The sequence below is a fragment of the Corvus moneduloides genome, chromosome 1 (assembly GCF_009650955.1).
Source record: "Corvus moneduloides isolate bCorMon1 chromosome 1, bCorMon1.pri, whole genome shotgun sequence".
Lineage (NCBI taxonomy): Eukaryota > Metazoa > Chordata > Aves > Passeriformes > Corvidae > Corvus > Corvus moneduloides.
In genome coordinates this window covers 66,448,885-66,466,456 of record NC_045476.1, presented here as the reverse complement: position 1 = coordinate 66,466,456, position 17,572 = coordinate 66,448,885, and the positions used below count along the sequence as shown (strand labels likewise).

The 17,572-nt window shown below is 41.1% G+C and overlaps 1 protein-coding gene and 1 long non-coding RNA gene across 4 annotated transcripts in view; one reads left to right on the top strand and one right to left on the bottom strand.

Annotated features, from left to right (window-relative positions):
• KIAA0319 (KIAA0319 ortholog) overlaps positions 1-8,564 on the bottom strand; it is a 58,910-nt gene extending 50,346 nt beyond the window's left edge. For 2 of the 3 annotated variants that reach the window (XM_032113880.1, XM_032113900.1), the window contains exon 1: positions 8,235-8,564. The gene's annotated coding sequence lies outside the window, so the exon portion shown is untranslated. Of the gene's footprint in view, positions 1-7,948; positions 8,193-8,234 lie in introns of those variants that run through there. The other variant, XM_032113891.1, reaches the window with a different exon arrangement.
• A 93-nt stretch (positions 8,565-8,657) lies between these two features.
• On the top strand, positions 8,658-10,105 carry LOC116446301. Its single transcript, XR_004241120.1, has 2 exons — positions 8,658-9,019; positions 9,840-10,105. It is a non-coding gene; the product is annotated as an uncharacterized LOC116446301 (long non-coding RNA).
• The last annotated feature ends 7,467 nt before the right edge of the window (positions 10,106-17,572 follow it).

The window sequence follows — 17,572 nt, the reverse complement described above, 5'->3', positions numbered from 1 at the left end:
ACATGATTACTTTTAGCAACACTAAGAAAAACACTGAGAGATGGTGCAAATGATCCAGACTTTTTCAGCATTACCTGTCCTGTGTTCAGAAACAAAAGTTCTTGAAGTAAATGGTTGTGGTTTGATTTCTTTTTCTGGTTTTTTTGTTTTTTTTTTTTTAATTTCTATTAAGAAAATATGACTTAACAAAGCTGCAAAATGCCAGACTTTGGACCACATGTACAATCTTCATCGAATCCTGATGGGACCCACCATGTGAGGATACAGTGAATGCACAAAAGCAGCACTGTGTTCTCCCATGCTCCTTTGTGGCTCCACATCTATTGATGCCTAATTTCCACATAATAAAAGAGCTTGTATTCACTGCAACACTAGCTTGTGCTTCCTGATATGAGGATCAAGCTCAGACACAAAGCGCACCCAGTCACAATTCAGTGCACAGCTTCTGATTCACAGATGAGAACAAAGCTACCAGACACTGCATGCCTTCTTGAACTGTTAAAACAGTAAACAGAGCAGCGGTGTGTGCATGCAATGCTCCTCTTATCTTCCCCATGATACTTTTCTGTGCCACACAAGTGCAAGTTTCATCACACAAACATAAGACACATTAAAATTTAAGGTGGCCGGCCCTGAAATCCCAGCAGTTAAAAATAACTAAGGCCACAAGATTAATTTGCTAGCTGTGTCTCTATCCTTCACATATAACACAAAGCCTGTTATTTTTGTAACAACACAAGCAGACACCATTGCTGGTAATTACTCTGGCATTTCTTGGCTCTTAAGAGTTGAAGTCTGACTTGTACTCTTAGCTAGAAGAGGGATGGTAGCCTTGAGAAGCAGGTATGGTCAAAACAGGTACGTATTATACATATATTGCCTTACTCTGAACACTATGCTTTTCTGTTCCGGCTGGCAGCTTCTGGCAGTGCTCTAGCCAACAGAACAAGGGGAAATTCTGAATTGATCCCTCTTTAAAAACATTTTGACTTCATGATCTTTTAGACATATGCAGTTGCTGATCAGGACCACAACACCTTTTCATAGGTAACACAAGAAGTACAACACATTTGCAAGGAAAAGAAATTACCCTCATATTCCCCCTCTCCTCCACGCCAGATCTCACTCTGCATTTTGGTTCACCTTAATTTTAATGCAGACTCAAGTAATTTTCTCCCTTAGAGAAAGGGATCAGCCAAGCAGAACTATATTGCCACTTCCTACACATAATTAGGCCAGGGCCATTAGCAGTAAGAACGTGTACAGGCTGAATTACCTGTGTCTGGGAATACATTCAAATCCTACATCGGCAAACCTGCAAACAGAGCATAAGGCAGTATGCTGGAATTCCACAAAAGGTGTAGCAGAATCCCTGCATGCCAAAAAAATCAGAGACAGGGACAAATGGTGTCATGAAGGCAGTCAAAGAGCACTGCCAGACAGCAGAAACCTCCAGGAGAATGAGGGCCCTGAACACTGGGCTCAGCCACACCGGCACTGGGGAGAAAGGCAGGCAGGGGCTCCTTGCCTCCTTGTCCTTCTGGTCATTAGCACAGCTAGGGAACATGCCAAAAGAAATACTGAAACAGCATCTGAAACTCACCACACAGGTAAAGCAAAAACATTGTTTTTGAACTGACAACGTTTCCTTTATAAAGCAGGCTGGCTGAGTAAAATAACATATTACCACACCTAATGAAAGTGTCTGTACACAAAAACACACACGCACACACATATTTGTCAGTGTTTCTATCAAACATAATACAAGATAATCCTTCAGGAAATCCATCCCTCATGAAGAATTCAAATTAGTTATTTTATCAGTTATGGCACCTGCATTAATACCTGAGACAGTTACTTAATAGCTGAGCATTAATTAACATTGCATAAATACTGCAGAGGGGAGGAAAATTAAACTTCATGCCAGTAGCATTTGTCCCTAGTAAGAGAGAGAAAAACTCAGGACACATGCAGACACTAGGACTTCTAACAATAACACGTGCTGTATGAACACACATCATCAAAACAGCCACAAGTTAGGCATCTAAATAAAGGGGATAATTTTCAAACCCTTCAGCAGATGAGGAAGATATTGCAGAGTCATCAATGCTTATGACCTGTGCAAAGTCACCTTCCTCTCACACAATTTTCTAACAATAGGTACCCTTACTTGAAAACAAAACCATGACTACTCATGGAAAGTTATTGCAGCTGCAGGATTTAGCTATAATTGCAAACATCTCTCCGCTTCATTAAGAGGGTCTCCCACAGGTCTTAGTGAAGGCTGACATTGGATTGGCATTACATCCCAACTCTGTATCAATTTCCTCAGTCAAGTCCAGGGCCCAAACAGCAAGTGGTGATAAAACAACAAACTGAATAGCTGAATATACTCTGCCATGTTAAGCTGGATAGTATGTGCTCCACTAGTTCCACTGGTATCCACAGCTCTGTCAACTGCTAAGTGACACCAAATAGCCAGATAAAGAGGAAAGAGCAGTGCTGCATACAAAGAGCAGTTTTATTCTACAAGATTTAAGCAGCCTTTATTACAACTGCCATGGAGAGAGCAAACAGTTGTGGAAATCCTAAAGGTGAGAGACTTAGCAGGGGTATATGCTGTCAAGAGCTATTGATAAGGAAGGAAAGAATATTTTAAACCCACCAATGAATGGTGGAATTGTTCTGCTAAGATGTAAAAACACTATTTGTGTTAGTGTCAGGATTTACATGTTTCAGGATTGTTACTACTTCATTTCCATACATACATTTGTATAGCCCTGAGGTCAGCCAGCCCAGCAAGGAGGGAAGATTAATCAAATACTAACACTTAGGAAAAGTTAGTAGCACAGAGTGAGATCAGTAGACACCTGAGAGCCTTTCTCTCCCCACTGACAGGCCAGACACATCAAAATATTTCTCTTCAGAAGGCAGTGAAACTATTGGACAACTCATCTAAACCATTATACTCAGTCTCCATTTGCTTTCCATTTTCACAAGGACATAGAGGAGAGAGAACTGGTGAGGCAATCTTCAAATATCTACACCACAATGAAAATTAAGTGAGACTCATAGAAGGAGAGCTTGAAGGAATAAGATGGTATCTTGTACCTTCCACAGCACAGAGGCAAGGCAAAGCAACCTTGCACCATCCTCTGGATTTTCATCTAGCCTGTCATTAGCCTGCCATGAAGGGTAGTTCAGAATCAATTAATCAATCTATCTATCTATCAAACGATCTATCTATATTCTAGTATTTAACTACTTTTTTTCCAGCAGGAAAACAGATCACAGAAGAAAACTATCCAATGGGTGTACATAACATCAGTTTTGAGCTTCAGATGGAAAACGCAAAAAGAGATTTAGGAAACTGCCTGCAAAAAAGACATGTACAACTGCATAGAAGGTGGTAGAAATCTTCAGTTTGCAGAATCCAAATATGCTACTGCTCAACTGCTGACTGAAGGCCTGTGTGACAAAGTCGTGTGGTCTCAATCGACTGCCTAGTTCCTTCAAGTGCCATTATGGCAGAAAGCAATTACACACAGCAAGCTGCCCCACACAGCGGGTTCCAGCTAGGTGCTGAGGCATCCCTGTGCAGCAGAGGGAAAATTTGCAAATGCAGGTTGATGCTTCTGGAGAAACTTGAGGAAATTATAAGGAGAGGTGGAAGAAAGATTCTCACATGGATAGTTTAATCTGAATCACATAATTGCACAGAACACAAGAATGTATTGATTTTGCACTTGCTCAAGGTCAAAAATGACTATCCTAAAACTACAAAAAGTTTTGCTATAGCATTGAGATGAAAGAAAGAGCAATTTTTTTCCACTTATATTCCACATCCACAAATTAAAAGGAACAATTAATCGATTCAAAATACCATTGTTGAATTGCAGTTGTTAGGATTTTGACAAATTTTCTTAAAATGCCATTTCCTGAACGACAGTAATTATTGAAAAGGTCTCAATTTTCAGTAGAAAAAACCCCCCTCTTTCTCTGCTGAAGAGAAAACCGTACAATTTAAAACCACAAGATTCATAGTTTTCATAGACTGGTTGAGACTTTAAATAATGCCCTTTTTTTTTTTTAAGAAAAACTTCATGGGACAGTCATGACCCCATTTAAGTCACTGCTAGGGTTTAGAAGATGTCTTTTATGATAACTTGAACTGTTGCAATTCAACTGTTGCAATAATAGTGCTATTTAGTACCTAATACTTAAAAAGATTTAAAGATGACTCTTCTTGTAACATGATTTCTACCTAAGCATCAAAGCTAATATTTGCAGACTGGAGACCAGGTTTGCAAACATACTATGCAGGAGCCCCGGACGCTGATCTCAGAAGTGCTGAACACAGAGATGATCACACTTCAAAGGAAATTGCAGACACTTTCTATCTTTGAAATGTAGAGGCTAGCTGTCACACGAGGCTGTCTCAAAAAACCGAGTTTACAACCTCAACCAAAGCAATACTAGCTACAGAAAGAGTTGCAAAAATGTTTGTGTTATTGTCCAGTGCAATTTGAATTGCTGCACTTAAATTAATGACTAAATTTTACTTTGACACTCCAGCACTAATAGTACTCACAATGCAAACATTGTGGAGGAAGACAATGAAAACTACCACATTACAATTCTACTGTAGAAGTTCTCTGGACCCACTTCCCTTATATGAGATGCAAACTTTCTGGTTTATGGCCTGCAGGTGATACATACTACCTTCAATAATGAACAAAGCATCATACAGTAGAAGAAACATTAGTGTGACACTCAAAGTCAAATAAATGTGCTAGGATTTTAGGTAATATTTTTGTATCATGCTATGGTGTGATAAAATCCAACGTACCTAATTATGAAAGCTTTCAAAGCTGTTCACAGATTGATTGGCAGAGACTGGATCAAGTAATATAAGTACTGATGTCAACAAAGTTAATTGACCATTTCTGAGATTAGAGTATTGAACACACAGCAACTGCCTGAGATACAATAACACACACCGCAGGAGAAAAAGCTTGCATAAGGGGCATGGGTACAACAGCAGATAGCCAGAAAAGCCCAAATCTTCCAAATGAAGTACATAAACACTCTCTCAATTTGTCTTGCTACTTTATCACCTTCAAGAAAAGAGCTTTAATGTAGTTGGATGCTGCACATCCATTTCTAGACATGGGGATGTCAAGAGCATGTCAAGTTTTTATGTCCATTGTTAGTCTGCTCTCCTGCAGAGAAAAATCTTGCTTGACAGCTTTTCTTTTTCACTTAGGTACCCTTTAAGCCATTAATTGATTTCAACCAGAGAAGAAGAGATTACCAGAAGGAAGTTCTTATGACTTTTGTAAAATCAACCAGGCCAGAGAAGGCAAAGCTGCAATTTTAACATCTACAGGCTCAAACCTCATAAAATATGCCATCCATTGGTAATTGAAAATGGTAGCCCATGTGTCATGAAATCAGTCCAGTCTGTGGCAAGAGGGAGCTTCATGGCAAAAATGAGGACGCACAGGTAAAGACAATGAAAAAATGGTTTTTTGACCTCAAGACACAACTTTAAAGAAATTCTCATTAACTCCGCTGTTCAGAAAACCAGTTGCTTGTAATAAACAGCTAAAGCACACATGTGCACACACACCCCCCTAAGATGCAAACTTCTGGAGCCCAATCTCAGATAACTGAGCATGTTTTATTTCTCTAAAACCCATCTATATTTTACTAAGGGAACTCCTTGCAACATGCAGAACAGTTAACAAAGTGTACAGAGGACAGATTTATCAAAGAAAATGCACTAGGACAGGAAACAACCCTTGAACTGCCCCTTCATCAAGGTTAACTAGCTGAAAAATGGCATTAGACTAACCACATTCATATTATCTCCAACTGCACTGACTCAATTCCAATCTGCTTAGTACAAAGTCACATCATCCTGAAAAATACTCAGTGGTCATACCCTGGCATCATTCAGAAAGAGATTAGATGCTTAAATGGAAAAGCAACTATATCTGCTGTTATATTAGATTATAAATTTGTACAGAAAGACACTTTGTGACAGAAATTGAAAGCTAACTGCCTGACAGTAGGAAGGATTTCTCCCCATGGGTATAATATCCATTACAATGGTTTTTGCTTTCTCCACAGTCCTGAAATTGGAGACTGCTGGATATGCAGCACTTGTTCACAGCTCCACCTTTAATCACCAGTTTCCCATTAAGGATATACATTTAGTACCTAGCATACTAACATATCAAAACTAGCATACATAAACCTTTCCCACACACTTTCTTAAAAGAAAGATCTGTAAGCAAAGTCTATACCACTGGTATATGTGGAAGCCCATAGCAAGCCTGCTCCAATATTACAGAAGGTACAGCTGGAAAGGGTTGGAAAGACTCCACCTAAAACAGATATTGTGTCTTAGTATATAGGTAGGAGAGAAATAAACTGTTTTTAAAGCATTCCTGATGGAGATTTCATTAGCACATTCAGAAACCTGGCCACAGTAACTCCTCCATCTCCATGCCACTGAAATTAGCAGCCTGCTCAGACGGCATCTAAAACTACCATGGTGAGAGGTCAGCTCTGTGCAAAGCTGAACCAAACTACAGCACCTCCAGGTCGCCAAAACTTCTTCACTCCATGCAGCTCATTAGAATTGACAGAATTACAGCTCACTGATACACAACTAGTGAAGATGAAGCACATTAATAGCTGCATGTGTTCTCTGTGGAACCAGAAGTTTTCAGAAGTGTTACAGAAGTGCTCCTCCAGCCCTCCATCACAGTATTCTCCAAAGGAAATGGTGGGGAAAAGACTAAACTGGGCAAGCAGCCCCAGGACACAGCACCCTCCACAGACCACCATGACCATAATTCCACTTACCTTAAATAATGCAAAATCCATGCTATACTGCATTCTCCACTGCCTTGTGCTTAGGGGAGAAGCATCAGCCCAAGAAGCTTGTACACACACAGTCTCACCTCACCTGCACCACTCAGACCCATAACATGCTGAGCAGCTCACCTCCCATCATCTAAGCTCCCAAAATGAGTATAGACAGTATCACCTATTAACTCTGTATTATGCCAGGTTTTTAAAGATTCAAATTTAGCTCAATGCAATGCCTGTGAAACGTCAACTGCAACAGTCAGATCTTGTCAAACACAAGAGCTGGATACTTACATGAAAAAACATCTCTCAGAGTTGTGTGGCTGAGGACCAGTCTCCAACTACTAAAGGCAAAAACAGACAGAGAACCTACCCCAGAGTTTAATATATCAAATCCACTCTCTTGGCAATGCAGTCAGTGTGAGGAACATGTATACAGTATAAACAGATAGGGAGGAACAGAGGGCAAAACAGTTCGCATTTAATTTTGTTCCCTCAGCTATCTGACTATTCTGCAATAGGGGCCTGAAGGGGGTCAGGAGAAGGATGGAACTGTTCCTGTATAGCAATCATAATACAGATAACACCCAAAACTACAGTGATATAAAAATCACACATAACACTTTCTCCTGTTTAAGCTCTGTTCTACTGCTGAGAATGCAATCTGACAAAGCATTTCACATACTACACACTAGCACCATGCTCAGCAGACATATAAATACATGTCTGGGCTGTAACAAAAACACACTTTGACACTGGAGAGCAGCTTGGGGAGGGTAATATTCTTACATTCCTTGGATACATAAATATCAATACACACACACACAGAGAACAACATAATGCTATGATTTCTGATCTAATATCAGACATAGCTAAATGCACATGCACACCTAGGAAATAGCCTATCAAAACTGATCCTTCATACATAAATACTTATTTTTCTACACGTACATAAATAAATACATCTATCTGCCAACTAAACACCAATGCACACACATTTCCCCAAAGCAGCCCACTGTTGTATCTCCCCACGCTCCCGGCCTAACAGGTCGCACAGGATACACACTTTGATACACGCAGACGGGGAAGTCAAGGACTGAAGAACTCCCTGGAAGACCGGGTGGCTCATCGCCACCGCTGTCCCGCAGCCTTCCAGCCCGGCGTTCCCAGCCGTGCCAGCGCTCCTTCCTCCGGAGCCCGGGTTGCGCCCCACCAGCAGCCGAGGGCGGCTGCCCAGCGCTCAGCCCAGCCTCACCCAGAGCACCGGCTCCGCTTTCCGCCCCTTCCCCACCCTCGCCCAGGCCGCGGCGGCGATCCCATCTTGTGGCGATCCTATCTCGTGGCGATCCTACCTAGCGGAGGGCAGGAGCCGGTGCGGCCCCGCCGCCCCTCCCTCGCTCCCTCCCGCGGGTGCTGGGCGCCGGGAGCCGGGAGCGGGCGTGGGGCCGGGACCAGGACCGGGGCCGGGACCAGGACCAGGGCCGGGCCGGGCCGGGCAGGGCGGAAGGTGCCACTGCCTTCTCCTCGCCGCTGCTGACTCAGGAGCAGGCGCCGTCCCTCCACGCCGCTCCCGGGGGGCGGCCGCCGCGTTCCGCGCAGGATCGCTGCCCACAGACACCGCCGGGCGCGCACCGCCCGCCGCCACGGGAGCGGGCCACACCTGTGGGCAGCCGCAGCCGCCCTGGGCATGGCAGGGGAGGGGTGTGAGGCGGCCCTCGGGCGGGGAGGTGGGGTCGGTCCAGCTCCATCCGAGGTGTGGGGGGGAGGGGGCTGCCTGCCGGCAGTAAGGCGAGGAGGTGCCGCGTCTCCATTTTGAAGAGGGGGAGAGTGAGAGTCGCAGCCCCCTCGGCGCGGCGGCCCCGCTGCCGTTCTCCCCACGCGGCGGGACACGGCTGCGGTGGAGCCGTGGCACTTTCCACGGATTACACCGACAGGGCTTTTACTGTTCCAGGGACGCGACTGGAGATAGAGCAGCGAGAGGTCTCCCAGGTCTGAAGACCTTCAGCAAAGGTCTGAAGGTGTTGAGCCAAGAAGCTGAGCGCGAAGGCAGCCGGGCCCTCTGCCTCACGCCACTTTGTGTACCGGTGTCCGAAAGGCGACCACGGTGCTGCTGTTGGTGTGCCGAGGGGCCTCGAAGGTGGGATCCCACAGCCTCTGTATTGTCGTGCTGCGTGCAGGTCTCCATACCTTTGCCACCTGCGCAGCTTTTGGCTGCTGTGTTTCCACGTGCAATGTTTTGGGGACACTTACTTCTGGTAGGGATTTCCCACGGTGACGGGCTGCGCGGGGACTGCAGCAGGAGGCCAGCACCTGTCTGGCATGAGCTGCACTGGGGCATGCTCCCCAGCTCACACATCGTCATTCTACTTCCATTCTGATCCTTACCTTTCCAGTTTTCTGAAAAACATTGGGCTGGGGACCCAATGCCGCTCATCTGGTGAAGTCCCACATCTTAATGACAAGTATCTCTGAAGCCTCTGTAAGAGAACCTATAGCTTACGCAGCATAGCTTTTCAACAAAATACTCAGCATTTCTCTGTCTTTGATTTTGCTCTATTCTTGCCTCGTTCCCATTTTCTGTTTGCAGTCAGAGAATGTAGAAATGGTTTGATTGCTTCTTCGATTTGTACAGCTCCACTCCAAAATAATAGACCAATTTGATTTGGAAAGAGGCATTTTTCTACTCAACACCAAAGTCCATGTAACATAGACAAGTGATTTAAGTATATTCACCTCAGCAACATTTTAGAACACGCAATTTCATTTTAAAATGAAATAAAACAAAAAAAGCAGTGGATTTCAAACTTTACTTGCAAAGGTTTCATGCTGTTTTGCACCAGCCTGTCGAGGTCCCAGATCCTCTGTTCCACCTGTTAGGGATGTTACTGTATTGCCAAGTTCTGCTCAGTCTTTAATGAATTGCCAGTGCTTGACTCAGGGTAAATACTATTTTGCAGGTACTACAGGATGATGAAAAAAATAAAGCATTTCAAGGATGTAAAAATGTCATCTCTTGAGTGAACAACAGCTTTTACCTCCTCATCTGATTCCCACCCTACCAACTGTTTTCAAGAATGGCTTTTATGGTATTTCCTGAAGCTACTTAAGTTTTCCTCAGTATGGGAAGGTTGTGACTCATGTGCTTACTCTCTAAAGTAAGGAATAACATCTCGGAATTGTAATAGTGGATTGCTTTTGAATATAAATGAAGGAGCCTAACATCGCTGTGTGTTGACATTTTTAAAATTTGTTTTTGTTATGTTGCTATGCCAATTTTGATTCCCCAGTTTCTGTGATTTCTGCATGTTGGCTGTTTTGGCCAGCTTAGGGAGACTGAGTCTTCTTATTTGAAGTTACAAAGTATCATGTGAAATCCTAAAAAATGTTCTAATAACAACACAAAAGGAAGAGAAGACTTATTCTTTCCATTGTTGACCAAGTCTACTTGACTTGGAAGAGGATGTGTGTGCAGACAGAGGAAGCCTGGATATCTTTCCTTTGTGTCAGCCCCATTTCTCATGCCTTGAAGCCTTCCGGCCAGCACTGGGAGTTGACTTACTCACCCAGTGGGAGAAGAAAATTGTCCTCCAATGCTTCACATGGTTGTGTGATCCTAATTTTACTGATTGTTAAGGCACCAGATATAGTGGCACAATTTTATTTTTTTTAAATTGTTTTCTCTGCAGGAAGGATTATCCACTCAATGCTGGCACCTTTTGAAGGATCTGTATACAGATCCTTAGCACAGCACAAGCTTAGGGAAACAAATCCTCTGCGTGTCCTGTCAGGAGGTTCCTCCCACTATCTTAATTAAAACGGTGAAAAGGATGAAAGCAGAAACTGTCCCTGTTTGCTTTCTCTGCGCAGGGGTGGCTGATCCAGTGCCCTTGACTTTCCAGACTGTCTTCTCCACTGAATGATCAAGATGCAGCTACTCCTACACAAACGCAAAGGAATCGGAGCAAAGAGCTCCCATTCGAGAAATCCAGCAGCAGCACCTGGTGCCTGTTCTGTTGCCAGTCTTCAAATTCCAGAAATGCTATGAAATAGCAAAAGAGATCATGAAGGCAGGTTTGTTGCAGATGGCTGAGGCTACTAAGAAGGTATTTTCTTGCGGAGCCAGTTCTTGCCTTTCATATCATTGATAAATTAATAGGCTTAATGCTCATGAAATAATAGTCTGAGCACGCTGTAATGCTATCTGAAAATCATTTAAACATCAAAATGTAGCCTTCTAGGTAAATGTTGATCCAGTTACCTCCAGCTGCCTTCCTACAGTAAGTGCTTTCATTTGATCAGACAAGAGTCTTGTGAAGCTGTCATCACCCAGGACAATTAACTCACTGCCAGATATCCAGGGTCATTTTGGAGTCTGCCTCTGACATGTACTCCCCATCACTGCCAAGTGAACGTTATGAGCAGTTTCTTGGTGTGACAGGGAAGCCCTGACCTGAGGTATAACACAATATTACAGTGACATCGGGGAGGTTCCTCCCACCGCAGGGGCTTGGCACAGCCCTCCCAGTCACCCTGCACCCCACTCTCCTTCCCCTTCTCACTTGGTTTGCTAAACCAGCTGCTCTGAAGTTTTTCCTGTGACATCTGTTCCAAAAGAAAGAGGTTTGGGATATATGCCACTTTGGTCACATTATTTAACCCTCATTGGATTTTTCTGAAAATACCCTTTTCCCACCTCCCATTTAAATAGGAAAATAACTTCATCTGTTTCCATTCAACGAAGAGTCTACCAACACTGAAAAAAAGGGTAATATTCACCTTCAAGGCATTTGAGACAGATTTTTTTTTTGATTCCTCAATACTTGTAAAAATTTTTGAAAGCTGGAATGAGGTGAGTTCCCCTTGGCCACAGTTGTCCACTGTGTCAGTTGTTCTTACTTGTCATTTCTACTGCCAGCCCTGGTAAAGCTTTTGCCTTGACAAATTGTATTTGAGTAGGTTTTTATTGGCTTCTCTATCCCACCAGTGACAGTATCAGGAAATCTAGTAAGAGTGCAAAAGGTTAGAGTGACATGGTGTAATCCTTTCCTTCTTTCTGTTGTTGAAGTATATTTCATTGAGGCAGGTCTATACTTTTACCCTTTTCCTTAATCAAAACTGTAGTTGTACAACATTTCTGTACATTATTTAGTCCATTTCTTGTCAAGTATGCATGAATCCATAAATAATGACACAGTAATGATTTTACCATGGGTTGTTGCAGATGCAGTGTTACTTTCATTTCAATTGTAATGTAACAACATTCCTGCCTACTGCATCTTCCATTTAAGCCTCCTGTTTTCTCAGCCTTACTGAAATGACAGCCTCTTTGTAAACAAATTTTTGTTACTTACAGTTTCAGATTATTTTCTATAGTTAGTATCAGATTATTTTCAATAGCTAAGAGCATAAATGTACTTTAGATGTATACTTTTAATCAAGATAAAATGATTTCCTGTTATTACTGTGGTTTTGCTTGTCCCCCTTTTTAAAAAAAAAAATTAATCTAATTATTAATGTCCACAGTGGTTTAATACTTCCTTATTTTATCTCTTCTGTTTTAGTAATTTCAAGCTATTTTCATGTACGACTGTTTAAAGCTTTGCTTGGATCCTCAGAAGAAGTTACTTTTCTTGATACCTAAATCAAAGTATTAATAAAAAAATGCTTCTTATCATATGGAATTTTATCAAGGTCCATTTTTGTTACTGATTATCAACAGGAGAAAATCACTAAATTTCCTTATATTCCATGTTTGTGTAAATCCTTTGGGATGGATAGTTTCCATGATATCATATGGATTCTGATTCAGGAAAAGAATTCAAATTCTAAGTTGTAACCTGATAAATATTTTGTTAGGTTTTACATTTCAGTTTTTCTACCTTTAAATATTTATGGTGTGTTCTAACCAGTTTTAGTTGCCATATTCAGCAGTTATTTTGCCTTTTATATCAATGTAAGAGGTAAATTGATATTAGGGCTCTATCACTTGACTGTCAGCAATTTGGGTACTTACTAAGTTGTTTAAAATGTATTTAATTAAAGATATAGTGCTTGCTTAATATTCAATAGTAAAATGTTTAGCATTTATGCCTTTTTTTTTTTTTTTTTTTAATATGATTGCTTTTACTGAAGTTCAAAAAGGTTTTTAAAGCTGTATGCAAGATTTTCTCATTCTGGAAGAATGACTAACACTTAATTGCACCAAATATAATCTTCTTCTTGCCTGTCTTTGTAATTAGAAAAATGAATTGTCTCTTGCAAAGTGTTATGACTTGGCTTGTACCTAATAAAAATATTACATCCCCGCTCACTCAGTCTTTCAAAGGTGAATAAACACTGCCAATCAAAGGAGGGAGCAGTTAGTCAGCACTAGAGATGGATCTGCAGCTTAGGTGTGATGCTAAGTCACACAAAGATCTGAAACCTCTTTTTTCTTTTCTTTCTTCTCTACATTAAAACCTGTCCTACAACATCAACCATTAATAGCATTTTTCCTTTCTTTCAAAATAGTCCAGAAGGTATACAGATAAAAAAAGTAGCCATAATGTAAAAGGGCACATAAACTTGTGCTTCTTTGACAAAAGGTGAGTTTATTGTGCTTTCCCTTTTCTCTGGGTTCCTCAGGAATGTTAAATTCCTACCCCCTGTCTTCACCTTCCCCATGAATCCTTTGGGTGCAACTCCCAGGGAGGGATAGGAGATGTAAGTGATGAAAGCAAACCTCATGTTTTTTCTTTCCTCTTAGTGAGGAAGAAGAGAATGTGAAGCAAATCAAAAGGTTGTGAGCACTGTTTCCTTGTGCTGACATTGTCACTCACAACACAGTCTCCCTGCAGGAGAACAGGGAACATTTGCTTTGTCAAAGTCACAGACAGAGAGAGATGACTGGTGCAGATGCAATTCCTCAAAAATGCCAGTAAATATGAGCTGACATTGTGAGTCTTAACTACACTGTCTTTTTCTGCATTGTATGGCCCAAATAATTAACTTCCAAATTTCATACCACTGGTATCACTTAAATCACAGTCCCAGTTCTTAGCATTGAAATGCTCCCAGTCACTTAACCTGCAGGGAAGAATTTAATTTAACATCAGATTCATTCCTTGTAAAAAACCCACATAGGTTAAAGGTGTATAAAAGGCAAATATAAAAGATACAGTTTGGCAATGTGGGAAACCACAAACAAGGTTAAACCACACCTTTCCCTATCATCATCATTTCCTTGAAAGTCTAAGCAAACAAACACCTTTTCAAAATGAAATAATAAAAAAAAAAAAGACTCCAAATACTCTCTATTGCTGATAGTTTGAGAGCTGTTCCATAAAAAGTAGTATGTATCTGAGGATTTTATGAGCTTTTAATTATTTGGGAACATAAATGAATAAAATACTGAGTTTTCTGCCTTAGCTGTCATGAGACTTTACAATGATGTTTCTAAGCTGAGTGTTACTCCTGAGAAGCTTTCTGGGTATGTTAAGAATAGGTCCTTTAAAATTTTATTTCGGTTGTCATATCATGGTTTCCCTTCATACAGACAAAAATAATGGAGGGCTGTGTCTAGATGTGACTTTTCTTCACTCCTGGGCAGCTCATTGAGGCAAGGAGGAGACCAGGACTCCTGATCATAGAGGAAGGGTTACTTGTCACTGTCTATCCCTCTCCTCAATTTGAATGTCCTTGGTGATCTCATATCATGCCATGACCTCCTGCAGCAGAGAGCACACCCACGACTGTGGCTGTAGGGCATGGGCACCCCGTAGCATGAGCAGGATGAGCCCCCTGCCCCAGGTGAGGGCACCATGCAGTGCCCAGCAAGGGAGTGCCTTCAGGTCCCAGGGCGGTGCGAGGGGAGGAAAGGGTGTGAGGTGAAACAGGAGGTGAGATGGGAGTGACTCTTACCCTTCTAATCCCTGCAGCTGTCTTCCCCTCCTGTTTTGGAAGTTTGTCACTGTTGCCTGCAATAGTTGGTTCCCATAGCATTAACCAGTCCTTATAAACAAGTCAGCTGTAGAAAACAGAGGAATTAAATGCACTGGCATAGTTTACACACATTGAATTAGAATAAAATGACTGGCCCTGCTGCCTTTTTGTCTTCTCAGCGGGATCCATGACCTCTGGCCCATGCTGAGGAAGATACTCAACCAGAAATTGTACTGCAAGATGAGCCTTCCTAAAAGAAATGGCTGACTGGAACAGGGAAATTAAAGCAGATAGAGGTTTTTGAAAAAATAAATTGTGTCATGGTCCATTTTTATAACCATATCAGGGTACTGTTTATAGTTACAGGGAGATGTGTAGGGCTCAGAACAGAAAATCTAGGCTATGTCCAATTATCCAGGCTGAGCTTCAAGCGGTTTTGTATCTCACAGTGTAGTTTTATCTTGAGCAGAATCTTTCATGTAACACTCATTTTTTTATGTTGGAGAGCTGATTGCTAAAATTACATGTCAAGTGTTTCTTACATAAGCACAGTCAAGCCAAAGGTTCATCTAGTGCAGTACCCTGTCCTATATTGTCACCAAAAGCTGGCAGCTAGGGAAAAATGTACATGGTAGCTCTTATGTTTGCCCAGCATCCAGCTGGTTTGTCTCAGTGCTTGTGAGTTAATTGTGGTATTTCTGTGTATTTCTAATCCATGAACACCCAAGTTCCCTTTGACCCTGTGTTAGCTCTTAGTTTCCATACCATCTGTTGGCAAGAAGTTACAGAGCTCTAAGGCTTCAAACACCTACAGCTTGGTATCCTCAAACTCAAACAAAGGGTAGGGAGGTTGGATTGTCAAGTAAGTGACTCAGAACAGGCATCTAATATCCTGAACCCTCCCTAGACCCTAGACAGGCGCAGTGCATCATATTCTTGCTTTACACAATTTTTTTCAGTATTGCTGAAATTCTGCAGTATATTTTCTCTGTTTCCATGCAGCTATTTTCCAACTCACAGAAGCATGTTCCATGGATAAGAGTGCAACTCTTCTAGAAAGGTGATTTTGGCCAGTTCTTGAAAGTCACTGAAAATCCTGGACTCAAAAGCTTGCTAATGTTGGAGCTAAACATCCCAATTTCATTTTTGTGTTCAGGTCAAGCCTAAAGATTTAGTGCTATACTTTGCATCAACACTTTTGACAGTGTTACTAGAATGTTTTCTGCTTGATTAGCAGTGTTTTGAGGATCAGCTTTCACATAAAGCTTGCAGCATCCTAGTGAATTCTGTGTGTAATATTAATGCCTATGGTTTGTAACACTGATAGCTTAAGAAGTCATTCCTCAACTACAGTTAATGTTATTTAATTTGGTCCTAAATTAAGTATGATGATTATGAATTTGCAAATGTCTTCGTGGAGATATTTAGTCAGGTGACTACCAACATTCCTAATCAGCTAGCACACTCAAAATTCAAACTTCAATGTAAGTTGCTAAAATCTGCTTAAAAGAGGCAATTTGACAGAAGAAAAAGAATTACCTAATTATATTAAAAAGACCCAAACAGGCTTTCTTCTTCTGCAGCTAATAAGGCTTCTGCCACAGTTTCTGTAATATCTTAGTGTAAGAATAGTCAACCATCTAAAATCGCAATATCATATTTTAAACAGCAGACTCTGGGTCTCTAGAATTTATTTTTATGTTCCTAAGCAGATGATAAGACTGTCCAGTAATTTTATCCAAGGATAGTGTATGTTTCAGAAATGAAAGCCATTTCTATTTTTTTCCCCACATTTTGTACATTTAAAAAGTTACTGTCAATAATACATAGTTAACACTAGAAAGAAAGCACAACAGATTTCCTGTATGGATTTAAAAAAATTATTTGTAATTCAAATGCGGTGTCTTAGAAAAAGAAATAAAGATATATCCATTTACAAGGATAGTTCCCCAAAAATATCAAGACAGAAGAAGAACAATTCAAGCTGTTATTTAGACAATTCTCTGGATTTCTAGAACTTACAGCAGAGAGTGAACATCCATTAAAAAATTAAAGCTTTCTCTTTCATGGGGGGAATGGTGTTTTTTATTCAGAGTCACATTTTCCTTCTGAAATGTGATCTGTCATTTCAGACAGCAACAATATTCAGAAAGGCTTCTAAATTATATTTTATGCTGTCTTTTAAAGAATAAATATTATTGCAATTAGGATGATATGCTACAGCACACTCTAACAATTTTTGAGCTTTTGCAAGATTAGAAGTTATTAATTTTCAGCAAGTTGTTTGTTATGCCTGAAAAGTGCAGGTATTCTTATTTTTTTCCATTTGAAAGAACTTAAAAGCTTAGATCTTAGCGAATTGTGTTCTAATGAAAATACGGGGGTTTATTTTTTGTGGATATGTGGACTGCAAAATTACAAAGAGCATCTATGTTTTACATGCTGTCTGATGGAGGTCTTTAAAAGCTCAGTTTCTGAATGCATGTTAACTGTGTCTACTGTGTATTTCCATGTAGTTTAGACACTTAGACATACCAGTGTCCACATAAAGTTCTCTTTGCAATTTTGTGAGCAGAAAAATGTAAACCCAGTTCAGTGCACTTCCTATTCTATCCCTTTTTACACTTATAGGCTGTTTGGTCTCATTTTGTCTGTTTACACATTGCAGCAGACATTTGCAAACACTGTGGATTCTTTTTAACAAGTGCCTATGGTACAGAGCAGGAGATTTTGCCTGTTGGTAAGGTAATATTGACCTTAACTGCAGAGA